Source organism: Arachis hypogaea, chromosome 6, assembly GCF_003086295.3.
Source record: "Arachis hypogaea cultivar Tifrunner chromosome 6, arahy.Tifrunner.gnm2.J5K5, whole genome shotgun sequence".
NCBI classification, from domain to species: Eukaryota; Viridiplantae; Streptophyta; class Magnoliopsida; order Fabales; family Fabaceae; genus Arachis; species Arachis hypogaea.
This window is the reverse complement of record NC_092041.1, coordinates 53,570,953-53,588,689: the sequence shown is the minus strand read 5'-3', so window position 1 is coordinate 53,588,689 and position 17,737 is coordinate 53,570,953. Positions and strand designations below refer to the sequence as shown.

The 17,737-nt window shown below is 37.3% G+C and overlaps 1 non-coding gene across 1 annotated transcript; it reads right to left on the bottom strand.

The window, feature by feature from the left end:
• Positions 1 to 12,047: 12,047 nt before the first annotated feature.
• Positions 12,048 to 12,156, bottom strand: LOC112699608 (small nucleolar RNA R71). Its single transcript, XR_003152552.1, has one exon. It is a non-coding gene; the product is annotated as a small nucleolar RNA R71 (small nucleolar RNA).
• Positions 12,157 to 17,737: the final 5,581 nt, after the last annotated feature.

Below are 17,737 nucleotides of genomic sequence, written 5' to 3'. Positions count from 1 at the left end.
TGTTGGAATTAGAAACTTGTCACCTAAAATCGCCGATCAGTCGGACGACCTCTCCACACTTAAAAGTTTGCACCGTCCTCGGTGCATTAAAGGATGAGCAAGGGGGTACGGCGAGTCTTTGGATTGCTGCGTGTTCTTAGTCTTGCTTCCATGGTTGCTTGTGGTGCATTCATCATAAAAAAACAAAAATATAACACCATAAGATGAGAAGATATAAAAGTAGGGAAGCATACATTGTTGGAATGAGGTAAATCACTAGAAATGAGTGAGTGAATTAGTGTGACATTAATGACAAATAAGTGTGTGAATTCTAAATTAGGTGCCTTTTAGAATACACATTAGCATAAAAGGGCGATGTCACAAAAGAAGCATGCACTTTACTTATTCTAGTGTGCTTGAGATGCTTTAAGTAAACTTGTAAGGTAAAACAAGCATTAAAGAAGCATGGAAGCATTCAAGCTAAAACATATGGATGCATATGATCATGAAATACAATGCACTAAGGTAAATGCACAACATCATCCATCAAGAAGTTGTCTAATTACAAAATAAGGCTCAAATCACATGATGGCTAGCTACAACATGCAATTCAAAAGAGTTACAAGCTCGAAGGCAATTCTCATCACTTGGTACTTTTCAAAAGGTAAGCATGAAAAACTCAAAACCAAGTAGCAAAGTATAACCTCAATCATAGAATCCAACAAACATTATCTAAAAAAACATTCATGCTAAAATAGCATTTAGGCAATAAGGAGGCAGCAATGCATAGTAAACAAGATCAATAAGCCAACACTTATAATGAAAATGGAGAAAATAAAATGAAAACTAAACTAAAACTAACTAACAAACTAACTAACTAACTAATTAACTAACTAAAATAAATGGTTATCCATGGTGTTTGAAAGTGTTGGATGAAGAGTAGGAGAGGGAAAGAAGAAAGGAGGAGGAAAGAAATGGAAAGAGGAGAAGAAAAGAAGTGGATTGAAGGAAGGGCATCCACGCGTACGCATGCATGGCGCGCGCGCGCGGATGGCTTATTTCGAGAGTGACGCGTACGCGTCATGTGTGCGTGCGCGTGAGTGGGGTTATGCTAAAGGCATAACGTTGGCGCGGCGTAGGCACAACTCTTTGGAAAATGTATGGAATGTGGAACTTCTCAATCCACGCGTATGCACGCATGGCGCGTGCGCGTGGATGGTCGAAAATGCTTGATGCACGCATACGCGCACTGTGCGCGTACGCGTGGATGGTGCTCTATTTTTCAAAATTTTTCTCTGTTTTTGCACCAATCCAAGCATTCCAAACCTCCAAACAGCTACCATAACACCCTAAAACCTTATTTACCATACTAAACTACCAAATATACTCAACTAACTAAACAAAATATGAAATCAACTAGATTCTACACTATTTACAAAAGAGAAAATGAAAAGATGTTACCATGGTGGGAAGTCTCCCACCTAGCACTTTTATTTATTGTCCTTAAGTTGGACTTATGGGGAGCTCCTCATCAAGGTGGCTTGTGCTTGTATTCATCTTGGAACTCCCACCAATGCTTGGTTCTCCATTGTGCCCCAAGATTTCCTATGGGTTGAGCCAAGTGTTGATGAAGTTCTTCACAAGCTTGGGGCTCCCAATGTTGATCCTCTTTTTCTAATCCGGGATCCCACACTTTATTTTCACACCCGTCTTGAAGTTGATCATCATTATTAGTCCATCCGGGTGGTAAGTAAGGTGAATTCTCTATATAGTGGCCAACAATCATCCTAGACCCATCTATTTGAGCACTACTCCAACCTTTATATCTCATGTTTGATGCATCAACCATAATGAGCCTTGATTTGCAACGCCCACCACAAAACCTTTTCCGCTTACGCTTCATCCCACAAACTTTCCTAAGTTGGCCATCCGTTTAAAGCAAACCATATTCATGTGGGATAATAAAGCTAATAGAAATGAATTTCACCCACTCAAATGAAGGTATAGATGGCAACCTAGGCAAAGATGCTTCCAAAGATCTTGACAAAGCATAACCAACCCTCGTTCTTCTATTTCTAGGGACTTCCACCTCTTCATAAGATCTCTTAATCTCAATCCTTTATTCAACAATTTTATCAAAACTTTTTCCCTTACTCAAATCATAATAGGGAGGGTGAGAAAATTTAACCTCCTCAACGCTTTCAAATCTAACCGGAGAAGGTTCTTCATGCTCAAAGGATTCTTCACCACTAAGACTTGATGCTTGATCTTCATCACCAAGGGAACTCAATTCTTTCTCTATCCCATCCAAGTCTTCATATGGAATATGCCTTGGAAGGTGTGCACTTTTCTCCCTAGCATCAATTTCAATCATCTTGGAGGGGTTTTCTTCAACTCTATGTTCCCATGGAGGCTCCGCATCTCCTAAGTCTTCTACCACTTCTTCCTTGTCTTCAACAATTAAAGCTTCCTCTAATTGTTCCAATACAAAGCAACTTCCTTCATTTCCCACCGGAGTTTCCAATCTCTCCTTCATGCTATGTTCTTCATTCGATTCTCCACATGTAGCCATGGGAGTTCCTTGAGTGTTCAAGCATTGGAAGGCTAATTGATTTGTTACCGCATCCAAAGCGGCCATGAAATTTTGCACATCCCTTTTCATCTCTTCTTGTCCTTGAACAAGGACATCAAGGATGTTATTTATTGGGGATTGTGGTGGGTGGAAGGGTTCATCATTTTGGGGGAAGGGTTCATAATAGGAAGGTGGTTCTTCTTGGTAGAGTTGTAGTGGTTCAATATTCTCCACTTTTTCCACTTGTTGCACAACACACTCCATGGTTGCTTGAAATCGATCTAATGCTTCTTTGAGATGATCCCTTGACTCTTGTTCCTCTTGGATATCATGAGTAGGACCATAGGACTCTTGGATTGAAGAACATGAGTATTCTTCCATGGGAGGTTGTGGTGGAAAGTAGTATTCATCTTGTGGTTGGAAATTTTCATATATTGGAGGTGGTTCATCTTGGTAATAATATGGAGGGGGTGGCTCTTGAAAATATTGATGTTGGAGTGGTGGTGGCTCTATGTGTGGTTCATATTACTCATATGGTTGTTGGTAGGATGTATATGGATTAGGGTCATATGAAGGTGGTTGGTAAGAAGGGGCTTGTGAGTATGGTTGTGAGTTATGTTGAGGGTATGGATCATAGGCATATGGTGGTGGTTCTTGAAAGTCACAAGGTGATTCACCATAGCCATTGGATTGATATGCATCATAGAATGGCTCTTCTTCATAGTGCATTGGTGGAGGTTGTTTCCATGAGAATTAATCATATGTATATGGCTCCTCCCACCTTTGGTTATCCCATCTTTGATACACATTCTCATTATAGTTCTCATCACCTACAACATAATTGTAACTACACTCATAGCCAAAGTGAGAATTCATGATAGTAAGAGAGGGCAAAAAAAAATAGTAACAAATAAAGAGAACAAACTAAAAACTAACAAAGAAGCAAAAAGCAAACATATTCACAATATTCACATATATATAATAACCAATAATACAACACCATTGCAATTCCCCGCCAACGGTGCCATTTTGATGATTGAATTTTTGACGGTTTAGAATTTCACTAATGAAATCTCGTTGTAAAGTATAGTTTCTAAACCAACAATAATCCTTTCATACAAAAGATTGTTTGTCACAAGTAACAAACCCCTAAAATTTATAACCGAAGTATTCAAACCTCGGGTCATTCTCCCTAGGAATTACAATAAAGTGTCTTGTTATTGGTTAGAAATGTTTTTTGGGGTTTTGGATAAGAAGCATGAAAGTAAATGGCAATGAAAATAAACTAACAACTATAAAAGGCTCTTGGCAAGGTATGAAAATTAGAAGTCGTATCCTAGTTATCCTTCTCAATTGTGATGAGAATTGTTCATTGCTACCACTTAGTTAACCCTTACTAAATAAAGGAAAGTCAAGTGGATGAATTGACTTGAGCCACAAGTCCTAGCCAACTCCCAAGGAAAGACTAGCTTTAGTGCACTCCAAACCAATTAGCAATCTCTCCAATTACCAATCAACAAAGGAATTAGATAACTCAAGTGTCACTAATTACTCTACCTAAGCCAAGAGGAACAAAATCTAACTAATAGCTATAAGAGACATTTCATCAAACACATAGAGTGCAATACAAGTAAACACATGAATTTGCAAGAATTAAAGAGAGATCTAACTACAAAGGCAAGAGGTCCACAATATAAAACCAAATCAATCATGAAACAACAAAGAACTTACCAATTGCATTGAAGGAGAAATGTAGATCTACAAAAGAGAATTCACAAACTACAAACAAAGGAATTACATTAGAAGAAGAATTCTACAACTACAATAGAGGAGAGGAACGAAAATTGGAAGAGAGAAGAAGAAGAAATAGATCTAGATTTAAGAACTAAACCCAATCCTAATCCTAATCCTAGAGAGAAGTGAGAGCTTCTCTCTCTAGAAACTACTTCTAAAACTAAAACTATGAATAATAGTAACTACTTCTAAATGTTGTGAAGTATGTTGATTCTCCCTTCAATCCCTGGCTTAAATAGAATCATAAATGAGTTGGATTGGGCCCACAAGGCTCTAGAATTCGCTGGCCACGTATTGCTTTATGTGGATCATTTGGCAGCAACGATGCGTGCGTGTACAGTGCGCGTACGTGTCATCATACAGGTAGCAACTATGGCAAATCTTATATCGTTTCGAAGCCCCGGATGTTAGCTTTCCAACTCAATTAGAACCGCATCATTTGGACCTCTGTATCTCAAGTTATGGTTGATTAAGTGCAAAGAGGTCGGCTTGACAGCTTTTGCGATTCCTATATTTCTTCATGAGTTCTCCATTTTTACTTGCTTTTCCTTCATTCCCTTGGTCCAGTCCTTGCCTCCTAAATTTGAAATCACTTAGCAAACATATCAAGGCATCTAATGGAATCAAGGAGAATTAGATTTAGCTATTTTAAGTCCTAAAAAGCATGTTTTCACTCTTAAGCACAATTAAAGGAGAAATTATAAAACCATGCTATTTCAATAGATAAATGTGGGTAAAAGGTTATAAAATCCCCTAAATTAAGCACAAGATAAACCCTAAAAATGGGGTTTATCACCACCTTGAGAGGAGCCCCCCATAAGTCCAACTTAAGGACAATAAATAAAAGTGCTAGGTGGGAGACACCCCACGATGGTAAACTCTCTCCATTCTCTTATATGTATATATATATACTTCATAAGTGATTTGAGTTGCCATTATAGGTAGTTTTTTTCTTTTCTATACTCTTGCATATTTTGTTTTGATTGATAGGTTGTAGTAGTGTATTTTGATTAGTTTAGATTGTTGTAAAAGTAGGTTACTTGAAGTGCAAGTTTTGTTTGTTTTGTCTTCGAAAAATTTTCAAAAACTTAAATATTTTTGTTAAATTTGAATTTTTGCTTGCTTTAGAATGTTTATAGGTAAGGAGAGTGTTAAATTCTATTTTTATGTTAAAAAAAGCAGGCATCGGCGCGCAAGCACGCTGTGCGCACGCACGTCGGCGTGGCTTCACAACTCCTAGTACTAAAACCTGAAAGTTGTGCCCGCTTTATGCCTACTTTGTGCCAGGCGATCCATGCGTAGGCACGCATGATGCGTACGCGTGGATTGTCCCTGCCACATCAGCGCGTAAGCACGCATGACGCTTACGCGCGGATTTACACCCTGTTTTTCTCTTTTCTCCTTTCTCCTTCTTTCTTCTTTTCTTCTTCTTTCTTTCTACCTTTCTTCTTCCTCTCTTGAAAAAAAAATTATAAAAGAAAAAAAATAAAAATAAAAAATAAAAATAAAAAATATATAAAATAAATAAATAAATAAATAAAATACTAAAAAATAATATTTTTTTCTCTTTTGTCCCATTTTCTTTCATTGCATTTATTTGTTTCATTCATTGCATTTTAATTTTGTTTTTATAACTTGTTTTCATTTTATTTTCTAAGTTTTTCATTTTAATAATGGTGTTGAATTTTTCTATTCAATTGTTGAGACTTTCTTGCATTATTTTGGTGCTTCATGACTTGTTGTATTAATTGTAATATTTGTCCCACATACAAGATTAGTGCCTTAGTCCATCCTAATTCATTATCCTTTGTTTTTGTACTTCTTCATCATTTAGTTAGGATGGGACCAAATGCTCGCATGCTTCACACTAATCTTGTTTGTGTCAATTCTTATTTGATCTTGATTCTCAATATGCTTTTCATGCTTTGACGTTACTCTTGCATCAAGTATTAGTTGATATGTCTTTGCTTATATTTCTTTCTCATCTACATGTTCTAGCTACCATGTAGTTGAGAACCTTGCTCTTATTTGGCATTAGCTCCCGCCTTTGTTCTATTTGCTCTGATATCTTTGTTATGAGCTTAATTTCTTTCTTTTTCTCTCTTTTTAGGTTGGCCACCTAATGCCAGGGCATCTTGGCCAGTTTCACTTACCTTTTCTTTACTGTTTTTAAGGTAGTTTTATGCATTTCCTTAGAAAATAAGCTAGTTTTGGGTAGATATTCACTTACACCTTGATTCAAGCATACATTGTGAATTTTACATGATTTCATGAGGATTTTGCATGAGTTTAGTGACAAATTGTATGTTGCATTACCCATGACTTGGACCAGAACTTTGATGCACTCTATTGCTTGATTTCAAGACCAAAGGAAGCAAGGAAGAACCACTTAGCAGTCACGTTAATCTAATTAACGTGGAATGGGAGGTAACTTGCAAACTTAATGAGAAGAGTGATTGCCAATAACGCTCTCGAAACCATCATTGCCCACGTTAAGAGTCACGCTAACTAAGTTAACGTGAACTCTAACGTGAAGAAGGGGACTTTGAGCCAACGTTAGTGACACTTAACATTATCACTAACGTTGGCCAATGATCATCAGTGGCCACGTTAGAGTCCACGTTAACTTAGTTAATGTGGCCTCTAACGTTGAAAGGGGGAAGGAAGCAAACGTTAGTGACACTCAACATTGTCACTAACGTTGGCCTAAGGTGCAATGTACCACGTTAACTCCCACGTTAACTTGGTTAACGTGGGAGCTAACGTAAGAGGCAAGGGTGGTCGACAACGTTAGTGACACCCAACATTGTCACTAACGTTGGAAGCAACCACAAAACCCCAAGGAGCCACGCTAACTTCCACGTTAACTTAGTTAACGTGGAAAGCTAACGTTGATGATTGAAAGATGAGCCAACGTTAGTGACACTCAACATTGTCACTAACGTTGGGGATGGCTAAGAATGGCCATGTTAGAAGCCACATTAACCTAGTTAACGTGGACTCTAACGTGAGACATAGGGGCACATTGGAACGTTAGCGACAATGTTAAGTGTCACTAACGTTCTTGAAGGTTGGCAAGGCCACGTTAGAAGCCACGTTAACCTAGTTAACGTGGGCTCTAACGTGAGGCAAAGGGGTACGTTGGAACGTTAGTGACAATGTTGAGTGTCACTAACGTTCTCGAACTCATACTTTCACTAAAACGTTAACACCCCTAACGTCCTGAGTTAAAGTCTCTGCCCACTTCACACTTTCTCTCTGCAAGTAAAACCAAGCCCAAATGAAGAAGAGAACTGCTTCAAAGCTCAAGAAAGCAGGCCCACAATTGTCAAACAATCAAGGCCACAAGAAGCATCTAGAATAGGAATTTTCATTTAAGTGTAATTTGCTTTTAATTTCATTTTGTAATTTAGGAGAGCCTATATAAAGGCCTTAGTTTTTACATTCAAGTAATTCTGGAATGGGGGATTGACGAGGGGTCTTCGGACTCCCTCCCCTCACACACTTTTCTTTCTCTTTCTTTTCTTTGTACTTTTCATTTTTATGAATTTTGAAGTTTCAATTTCAGTTTTAATCTTCATCTTTACTTTTATACACTTTCTTTCTTTTCTATTTTGTTAGAGCAATGACCAACTAACTCTTTTCATTGGGTTAGAGAGCTCTATTGTGATTCAACGGATTAAGCATTGTTCTTATTCTTCTTCTTCTATCTTTTCTCTTGATTTTGCTTGAAAGCTTTCGATCTTCATCCAATTGGGTAGTTATCTTGGAAAAGAAGCTATTCATACTTGGATCTCTTCTGAACCTTGGAAGAGGAATGAAGAGATCATGCTAGAAATGCTTTCTCATGTTGTACCAAATTGGGTTTGGAAGGATATGTGACTATAATCCTCCAACACTTGATTTGGGAATGCATGTGGTATAATCAGTGACCATACTTCATCTCTTCTCATGAGCAATTGACCAAGGAATTGGCTATTGATCAAGATTTGAGAGATTGAATTACAAGTAATTGTAATTCGATCACTTAAGATTGCCAAGGAGATCAATGAATGATTGAGGAAGAGATGAGAATGAACTTAATCCGGAGGATTGCAATATCTCTTGATCCCAATGTTCATTTTATTTTTAGTTCTTACATTTACTTTTCTTGCCATTTTACTCCTCTGCACTTTATTGCTTTCTTTACTTTTCTGCCATTTACATTTCCTTGTTACCTATCACTCCAATATGATTCATCTAACTAGGATAATCAATTAACCATTGATTGCTTAATCTGTTAATCTCTGTGGGATTCGATCTCACTCTATTGTGAGTTTTACTTGACGACAATTCGGTACACTTGCCGAAGGGAGATTTGTTGAGAGACAAGTTTCCATCTGCATCACCACCGAAAAGAAAAAGAGGGAAAGCTTCTAAATGGGGCCACAAACAAGTCATCCGCACATTCTTTTGAGGAAGCTCATCAATTGTAGCAACCCGTCCACCTTCTCTTCTTTGCATGCACTGAGAACGGTGCAATCTTCAAGTGTGGGGAGTTCATCCGACCAATCTCCATGGGTAACAATTTCCTTTATTCAACACCAATGTTAGCTAGTTGTTACATTGCATGATAGGTTGTATATTAGTTAGAATTTGTACATATTTTTACGACTTCTTTCTTATTAGGACTACTTGGTTAGGGTGATGATTTTTTTTTCCAGGAAACTGTTTTAGGGCACCCTACCAATTTGAGAAAATTTTTTGTTGAACTTGCTTGAAGAATTTATTTTGGAACATGGTTTTTGAGCTAAGAACACAAGCTTGTGAAATTTGAGCCTAATGGTGTGGTTACATCTTATAACCACTTCTTTTCCTTCTTGTGTGCATAATTCTCTTTCTATGATTGTGATCTTTGATTTGTTTAATTCTCTATTTCCATTATTTTTTATATTCATGCATTTATATGATTGAGGCCATCATTTCATTAGCTCACTTACCCAAATAGCCTACCTTTTATCTTCCATTGTTAACCAACTTTGAGCCTACGCTTAACCCACTTGTTCTTTAATTTAGCACATTATAAGCCTTAAAGAGAAAAATAATAAATGTCCTTAATTTGGATCTTTGATTAGCTTAGGCTAGTGTGTGTGAGTATCATTCAAGAGTGGGAAAACTTGGGACATTGGTTGGGAAAAAGGGTGTGATTTTGTTTTGTATTTCTATATTTAGGAATTGGGTACAAACTCATGTGTTAATTAAATGTAAAACCATATGCATTGATATTCTTGAAAGAAAGAAAAAAATGAAAAAATGAGAAAAACAAAAGAAAAAGAAAAAAAGAGAAAAAGAGTAAGTAAGTATGGAAAAAAAAGAAGAAAGAAAAGAAAAAGAAAAAGAAAGCAATAAAAAGGGGACAAAATGCCCCAAAGTAAAGTTCAATAAAAGTCAATGCATATGAGTTGTGAAGCGAAAAAAATGCATGAGTATGTGAAAAAGTGAGAAATGGGTAGTTAGATTAGTACTTAATTGTATAGATTGTCATAGGTTAGGCGGAAAGTTTAAGTTGATCAAAGATTCAAATCTTTAGTCCACTTGACCATATATGCAACCACCTTGACCCTAGCCCCATTACAACCGATGAAAAGACCTCATGATACTTGTATGCATGCATTGAATAATTGTTGATTGTTAGATGAAAAACAAATCTTGGAAAGCATGATTAGGGGAAAATTGAGTGAATCAACCCCAAACACCGAGCGACTAGAGTGCAAACACTTCCGGTGAGGGTTCGATGCTCAATTCCTTGATTCTCGGCTTTCATGAGCGTTCTTCCTGCAAGTCTACTTGAACTTCATTTTTATACTTGAATTGGTAGGATTCATGAATCGTCATATGCCCTTAGCCCTACCCGTTTATACATGCTCTTGGAGGATTGGTTTATTTTTAACCATGTAGGTAGAATCATTTTGCATTTAGTTGCATTCATTTAGATAGGATGCATATAGATAGGTTGCATTGAATAAATGTCATACGCCTTGTTTCATTCTTGGATTAGCATGAGGACATGATATAGTTTAAGTGTGGGGAGGTTGATAAACTCCATTTTTAGGGTTTATCTTATGTTGAATTTAGAGGATTTTATCAACTTTTCTCACATTTATTCAATGAAATAACATGGCTTTATAACTTCTCCTTTAATTGTGCTTAAGAGTGAAAACATGCTTTTTAGGACTTAAAATAGCTAAATTGAATTAACCTTGATTCCATTAGATGCCTTGATATGTTTGTTAAGTGATTTCAGATTTAGGAGGCAAAGATTGGATTGAGGTAATGAAGAAAAAGCATGTAGAAATGGAGAACTCATGAAGAAATGAAGGAATCACAAAGCTGTCAAGCCCAACCTCTTCGCACTTAATCGATCTTAACTTGAGCTACAGAGATCCAAATGACGCGGTACTAGTTGCGTTGGAATGCTAACATCCGGGGCTTCAAAATAATATAAGATTTATCATAGTTGCATCACGTATAGAGGCGCGTACATGCACTGTGCGCGTACACGCCGATGCTGCACGTGACTTTTTAAAATGCAACTTATGGCCAGCGATTTTAGAAGCCTTGTGGGCCCAATCCAACTCATTTTTGATGCTATTTAAGCCAAGGTTTGAAAAGGAATTACCATACTTTTCCATCTTTAGTCATAGTTAGTTTTAGTTTAAGTTTTAGAAGGAAAGTTAGTTTCTAGAGAGAGAAGCTCTCTCTTCTATCTAGAATTTGGATTAGGTTAGATCTAGATTAGTAATTCTTAGATCTAGGTTAATTTCATGATTTGATTCACATTTCCTTTTGTAATTCTTCTTCTTCTAAATCTCTTCTCTCTATTTTAGCATTTAATTCTTGTAGTTCTCTACTTTTATATTGAGGCACTTTTGTTCTTCTATTTCTCTTCAATGCAATTTATGTTTTCATGTTCCATTATTGTTCATTTGATTTGTTGTTGTTTAATTCCTTGTAATTGAGTAGTGTAGATTTATTTTTCTTGCAATTTTACTATGCTTTCCTTTTATGCCTTCCAAGTGATTGATGAAATGCTTGGAAGGATGTTAGAGTAGAATTTTATGCTCTTGGCTTGGAGAGGTAACTTAGGAACTCGAGTTACTAATGTCCAAGTAATTGATGATTGGGAGCCATTGACTCTAGTTCTCATCAATTGAATTGGTAGAGAGTTTGGACTTATGGACTAGGATTGATATAGCTCATTTGACTTTCCTTTACTAGTTAAAGGATGATTTAATGGGATTGATCCTTGCCAATTCTCAAGTTGTGGTTAGTGATTAGGATAGAGATCCTTGACCACCAACCCTTGCCAAGACCTTTTTAGCAATTAGTTTACTTCCTTGCCAATTATCTTTTATGTCTCTTATCAAAACCCCAAAACATACTCCATAACCACTAACAAGACACTTTATTGTAATTCCTAGGGAGAACGACCCGAGGTTTGAATACTTCGGTTATTAATTTTAGGGGTTTGTTACTTGTGACAAACAAATTTTTGTATGAAAGGATTATTGTTGGTTTAGAAACTATATTGCAATGAGATTTCATTTGTGAAATTCTAGACCATCGAAAAACCAATCATCAGCAACCTAAGGAGACCCTGAACTCATGGAACAAGGTGGTCACTAGATTTCTGACCAAGTTCTTTCCACCCTAGAAGCTAAGTAAGCTTAGAGTAGATGTCCAGACCTTTAGACAGAAAAAGGGAGAGTCCCTCTATGAGGCATGGGAGAGATTCAAGTGGATGATCAGGAGATGCCCCTCAAACATAGTTTCAGACTGGACCAGGCTGTAGATCTTTTATGATGGCCTCTCTGAGATGTCCATGATGTCATTGAATTACTCTGCAGGTGGTTCACTACACATGAAAAAGATACCTGAGGAGGCAGATGAGCTTATTGATATGGTTGCCAACAACTAGTATATGTACACCTCAGAGGGAAACCCCATAAACACTAGAATAAGTCAAAAGAGAGGAGTCATAGATGTGGACACACTGGATGCCATTCTGCTTCAAAATAAGCTCATGTCCCAGCAAATAAGCATGATCTCTCATGCTAGCTTTTCAAGCATTTTTCACTTGTTTCATTATGTTTTATGCACTTTCTTGCATTATAAGTAAGTGATTTGGAGTGGATTTGCATGGTTATGTCAATTCAATCAACCATCAATTATTTGTCACAAAATCATGAGGTTTAAGCTAGAATTAGTTGGTTTTTCAATGATTTAGAAATCTTGTGAATTTGGTGATGCTTTGATTGGTTGTTTTGATTACTTGTAGGTGAAGAAATGATGAAAAAAGGAAAAAGGAATCTTAGAGCACGCTTTGGACCTTAGGCCACGCTTTTGAAAAGCATGACCCATGACATAAAAGCGTGGTGATCATCCAAACCAAGGGGCAAGGGAGGCAGCGCTCTCTAATTGAGTGGAACACTCACAAAGTGAGCGCTAGCAATTATGCACCAAGGAGCTACAAGATAAAGCACTCCACCAAAGCAAGCGCTCAAGCATAGCGCTACGTTGAGTGCCCAAATAGAGCGCTCAAAGGAACTAAAGAAAACAAGGGTAGCGCTCAATTGGAGAGAGCGCTACGTTAAATCTTTTCACTTTTTCCTAACCCACAAAAAAAAGCAAGGCGCGACACTCGCCAATGAAGGAGCCAAGGTTCGAACCATGCACACAAGGGAAGCAAAGTAGCGCTATGTTGCTTAACCTCACTGAGCGCTACTTTGGCCTGAGGAAATTGCTAGCAAATTAAGCTAGCAACGATCGAAAGTAGAGACCAACTCAAGCATGTAGCACTACATTTAAATCATTCACTGAGTGCTACTTTGGCACAAGGCTTGGTTCGAAGGCTTGACACTAGGCAAGGGAGCGCTACGTTTTCTTACTTAACCGAGCGCTCCACTGGAGCTAGCCTTGGTCGATTTTTCAATCAAATGCCATCTTGGATCCACTTCTTCTCCAATTTGAAAAGTCCACTCCAAATTCCGAAAATCAAAAATAGAAAGTGTATAAATAGGAGTTAATTTGATTTGTAAAGGACTTTTTTTTCTCTCTTGAGTTTTACCTTTAGCTCAATTGAGTTTTCACTTAGAGCTTTCATTTTGATTTTGGGAATTGGGAATGAGATCTGAGTTTTCTTTCTGATTGTTCTTGCTTCGGCAACTTCTAGTTTCTGTTTTGAATTTTGGATTGAGATTGAAGAAATTATGTTTCAATTCTTGATCTGAAATTCATCTTTGTTCTTCTTCTGCATAATTCTAAGAATTGAGGAATTGGATTTGAGTTTCATTTGCTGTGTCATTTATATTTCTTCTGTAATTTATTTTCTGTTTGATCAAGGGTGTAACTGAGATCTAGATCTGTGTTCTATTCTCATTGCTCCTCTTAGATCTTTAATTTTTCTTCAAGTAATTTTTCATTTCTATTTAGATCTTCTGCAACTTCACTTTATTTTCTACTTCTCTGATTGATTGCACTTTACATTTTCCTATTGAATTCTGAATCCTAGCACCCAAATTCCTTTTACACTTCAAGCAATTTACATTTCTTAGAAATTTAGACTCAGTCATTTAGTTTTCTTGCACTTTAAACTTCAGCCATTTACATTTCTTGCAATCTAAGTTTCAGTCATTTACATTACTTGCACTTTAAGTTTTAGCTCAATTTACATTTTCTGCACTTTAGATTCTATCAATTTCCCCTCTCCCTTTTATTTTTATGCAATTTAGCTTCTACTATTCAAGTTTCACTCAAATCATCAATTGTTTGCTTAACTAAATTCATCACCTAACTAAAATTGCTCAATCCATTAATCCCTGTGGGATCGACCCCACTCTTGTGAGTAATTACTACTTGATGTGACCCGGTACACTTGCCGGTGAGTTTTGCGTGAAATCTTTTTTCCCTCATCAGCCTCCTATGGCATGATTGAGAGCCACACTCAAGGGGACATGTATGATGTTGCTCAACCCACTATAGAGGAAGTAGATTACATGGGAAATTCTTCTAGAAATCCCAATAATGATCCCTATGCAAATACTTTCAATCTAGGATGGAGGAATCACCCTAACTTCGGGTGGAGGGAGCAGTAGATGCCTCAACAAGGCTTCAACAATAATCAGGGTAAAAATAATTAGAATAGGTTCAACAACAGGTAGTTCTAACCTTCTCAACAGCAATTGAAGACGTCTAAACAAAGCATCTCTGACTTAGCCACAATAGTCTCTAATCTTTTCAAGACCACTTACAGCTTTATGCAAGAGACTAGATCTTGAATTTGAAACTTGGAAATACAAGTGGGTCAGTTGAGCAGCAGGATACATGAAGGACCTTCCAATACCCTTCCAAGTAACATAGAGGTAAATCCAAGGGAAGAGTGTAAAGCCCTCACCATGGACAAGGAGGCCGTACCTAAAGAGGAGGATGTTGTGAAGATTTGAAGGTGAAAAATGCTCAAGAGGAGACTTTCAGTACACTAGTACACGCACCAGTTATGATGAAGGAGCCTGAAGTACAATACTCTCTGAATGTGCAAAAGGAGACCGAAGATGAGCAAATTGCTAAATTCTTGGCAGTCTTCAAGAAGTTACAAATTAATATTCCTTTGATGAGGTGTTGGCGAAGAAGCCTCCATATATGGCCTGTCTGAAAAGTGTATTCTCTAAAAAGAAGGCCTTGAGGGAAGATGAAACTGTGGTGCTAACCAAGGAGCGTAGTGCACTAGTTCAAAAGAAGCTACCTCAGATATCGCCAGATCCTGGAAACTTCCTGATTTCATGTACTATTAGGACCATCACATTTGAGAAGGAACTATGCGACCGTGGATCAAGCATAAATATTATACCTCTCTCTATGATGAAAAAGCTGGGGATTCAAGAGGTGCAGCCCATAAAGATCTCATTCGAGATGGTAGACAAGTCCCTGAAGCGGGCATATGGTGTAGTAGAGAATGTCTTTGTAAAGGTTGAAGACCTTTACCTCCCTGCAGACTTTGTGATACTTAATACTGGAGAGGAAAAGGATGACTCTGATAAACTCCAATTTTGTGGTTTATCTTGTGTTGAATTTATGGGATTTTATCAACTTATCTCACATTTATTCAATGAAATAGCATGTTTTTTAATTATCCCTAAATTTGTACTTAAGAGTGAAACATGCTTTTTAGTCCTTAAAATAGCTAAATTTAATTCACTTTAATTCCATTTGATGCCTTGATATGTTTGTTGAGCGATTTCAGGCTTATAAGGCAAGGATGGGATGTAAGAGGTGAAGAGAAAAGCATGCAAGGTGGATTATTCATGAAGAAATGAGGATTTGCGGAACTCAAGGCAATGCGCACGCGTACGCGTGAGGGGAAAATTGCTAGGCGACGTGCACGGGTCAGCCATGCGCACGTGTGACACTGGTCACGTGACCTCATTGAAGTGAATACGCTGGGTGCAATTTCTGAGCTTTCCGAGCCCAAATCCAACTCATTTCTGAGGCTATTTGATGCAGAATTCAAGAGGGAACAAGGGGGGAGCAATTAGTGTAGCTTAGGATAATGCTTTAGGTAGTTTTATAGAGAGAGAAGCCCCATCTTCTCTCTAGAATTAGGGTAGATTTAGGTCAGTCTCTCTTAGATCTAGGCTTAATTTCTTGTTTTCAATTAGTTTTCCTTGAAATTTCTTGTTCCTACATCTTTGTTCTCTTAGTTTACATTGCTAATTTCCCTTTTATGTCATTTTCATGTTTATGCACTATTGTTGGATTTTGACTTTCTTTAATGTAATTTATGTTTTATGTTCCTTTGATGTTTAATTTTGTTGTTATTGTTATTTTCTTGCATTGGGTAGTTGTAGCCTTGCAATTTTTCCATGCTTTCTTTTTATGCCTTCCAAGTGTTTGACAAAATGCTTGGTTTGATGTTAGAGTAGATTTTGAGAATTATTGGCTTGGAAAGAGAAATTAGGTGCTCTTGAGTCATTAATACCCAACTTATGTTGGTGATCTAGAGTTGTTAGTTAATATTGTTTCCATTGACGCTAATCTTTTGCTAATGCAATTAGTAAGTTGATTAGGACTTTTGGATTGAGATTAACTAGTTTTAACTGACTTTCCTCTGATGTTGGGGATGACGAATTAAGATTAGCTCTTGATAATTATTGTGTTATGATTAATGACTAGGTTAGAAAGCCTTGATTCTCCATCCTTGCCATGAATGCCTGTTTTGAGCATGTTATCTTTAGTTGTTTTCTTTATTTTCTTGCCATTTAATTTCTTCTTTTATCAACCTAACCCCTTGAACCTTATAACCAATAATTGAGAACTCGATTGTAATTCCTAGGGAGAACGACACAAGAGCAATACTCTCGGTTATTTTTATTGGGTTGAACTTGTGACAACCAAAATTAAACTTTGATTGTGAGAGTTATTTGTCGATTTGGACTATACTAGCAACGAAACTATTTGTGAAATTCCGAACCAACATAAATTCTCACATCATGTTTTTTGTGCCGTTGCCGGGGAATTGCAATTTGTGCTTGTTGTTGGTTATTGTTCATATGTGAATATTGTAAATAGCTTGATTTTTGGTTTGTTTGCTAGTTTTTGCTAGTCTTAGGATTTAGTTTTCTTTGTCTCTTATTAGTATTTGATTTCATTTTCTCTTGTTAGTATGAATTCTCACCACTTTGGCTATGAGTTTGGTTCAAACTATGTTGTAGGAAATGGAAGCTTCAATGCGGGAATGCATCAAGGATTTGGGAATCAAAGGTGGGAGGAGCCTCAATTATATGGACAACTTTCTTGGCAACAACCTCCTCCGGTTTCTTATGGGTATAATTCAACTCCTAATGCTTACAAATCTTATGGATGTGGTGACCCTCATTGTCCTCAACATAGCCCTCAACAACCCTACTCACAAGCCCCATACCACCATTCACCTCCATACAATCCTAACCAATGTCCACCATACCAACAACCATATGAACCATATCTAGAGCTACCACCATTCCAACACCAATACTCACAAGAACCACCATTTTCATATACACCACCTCAAGACTTTTACCAATATAAACCACCTTACAACTATAATACCTTTCTCCCAAATAATAAACCCTCTCTTCCACCACCTCCTTCAGTGGATGAAGCTCTCCACACCTTCTTGCAAGAACAACAAAGAGACATCAACTCTTATATCCAAAAGCAAGAAGAGGAGCAAGAGGAGCTAAAGAAGCTAGAATTCATGGTTGCTACCATGGCGAAAGCCGTTAACCACATGGCCTCCAACCTAAGCTCATGCAATCTAGACACTCCCAATGTTGAATATGGAAGACTAGTTAAGGAGTGTAATGAGGGAGTGAATTT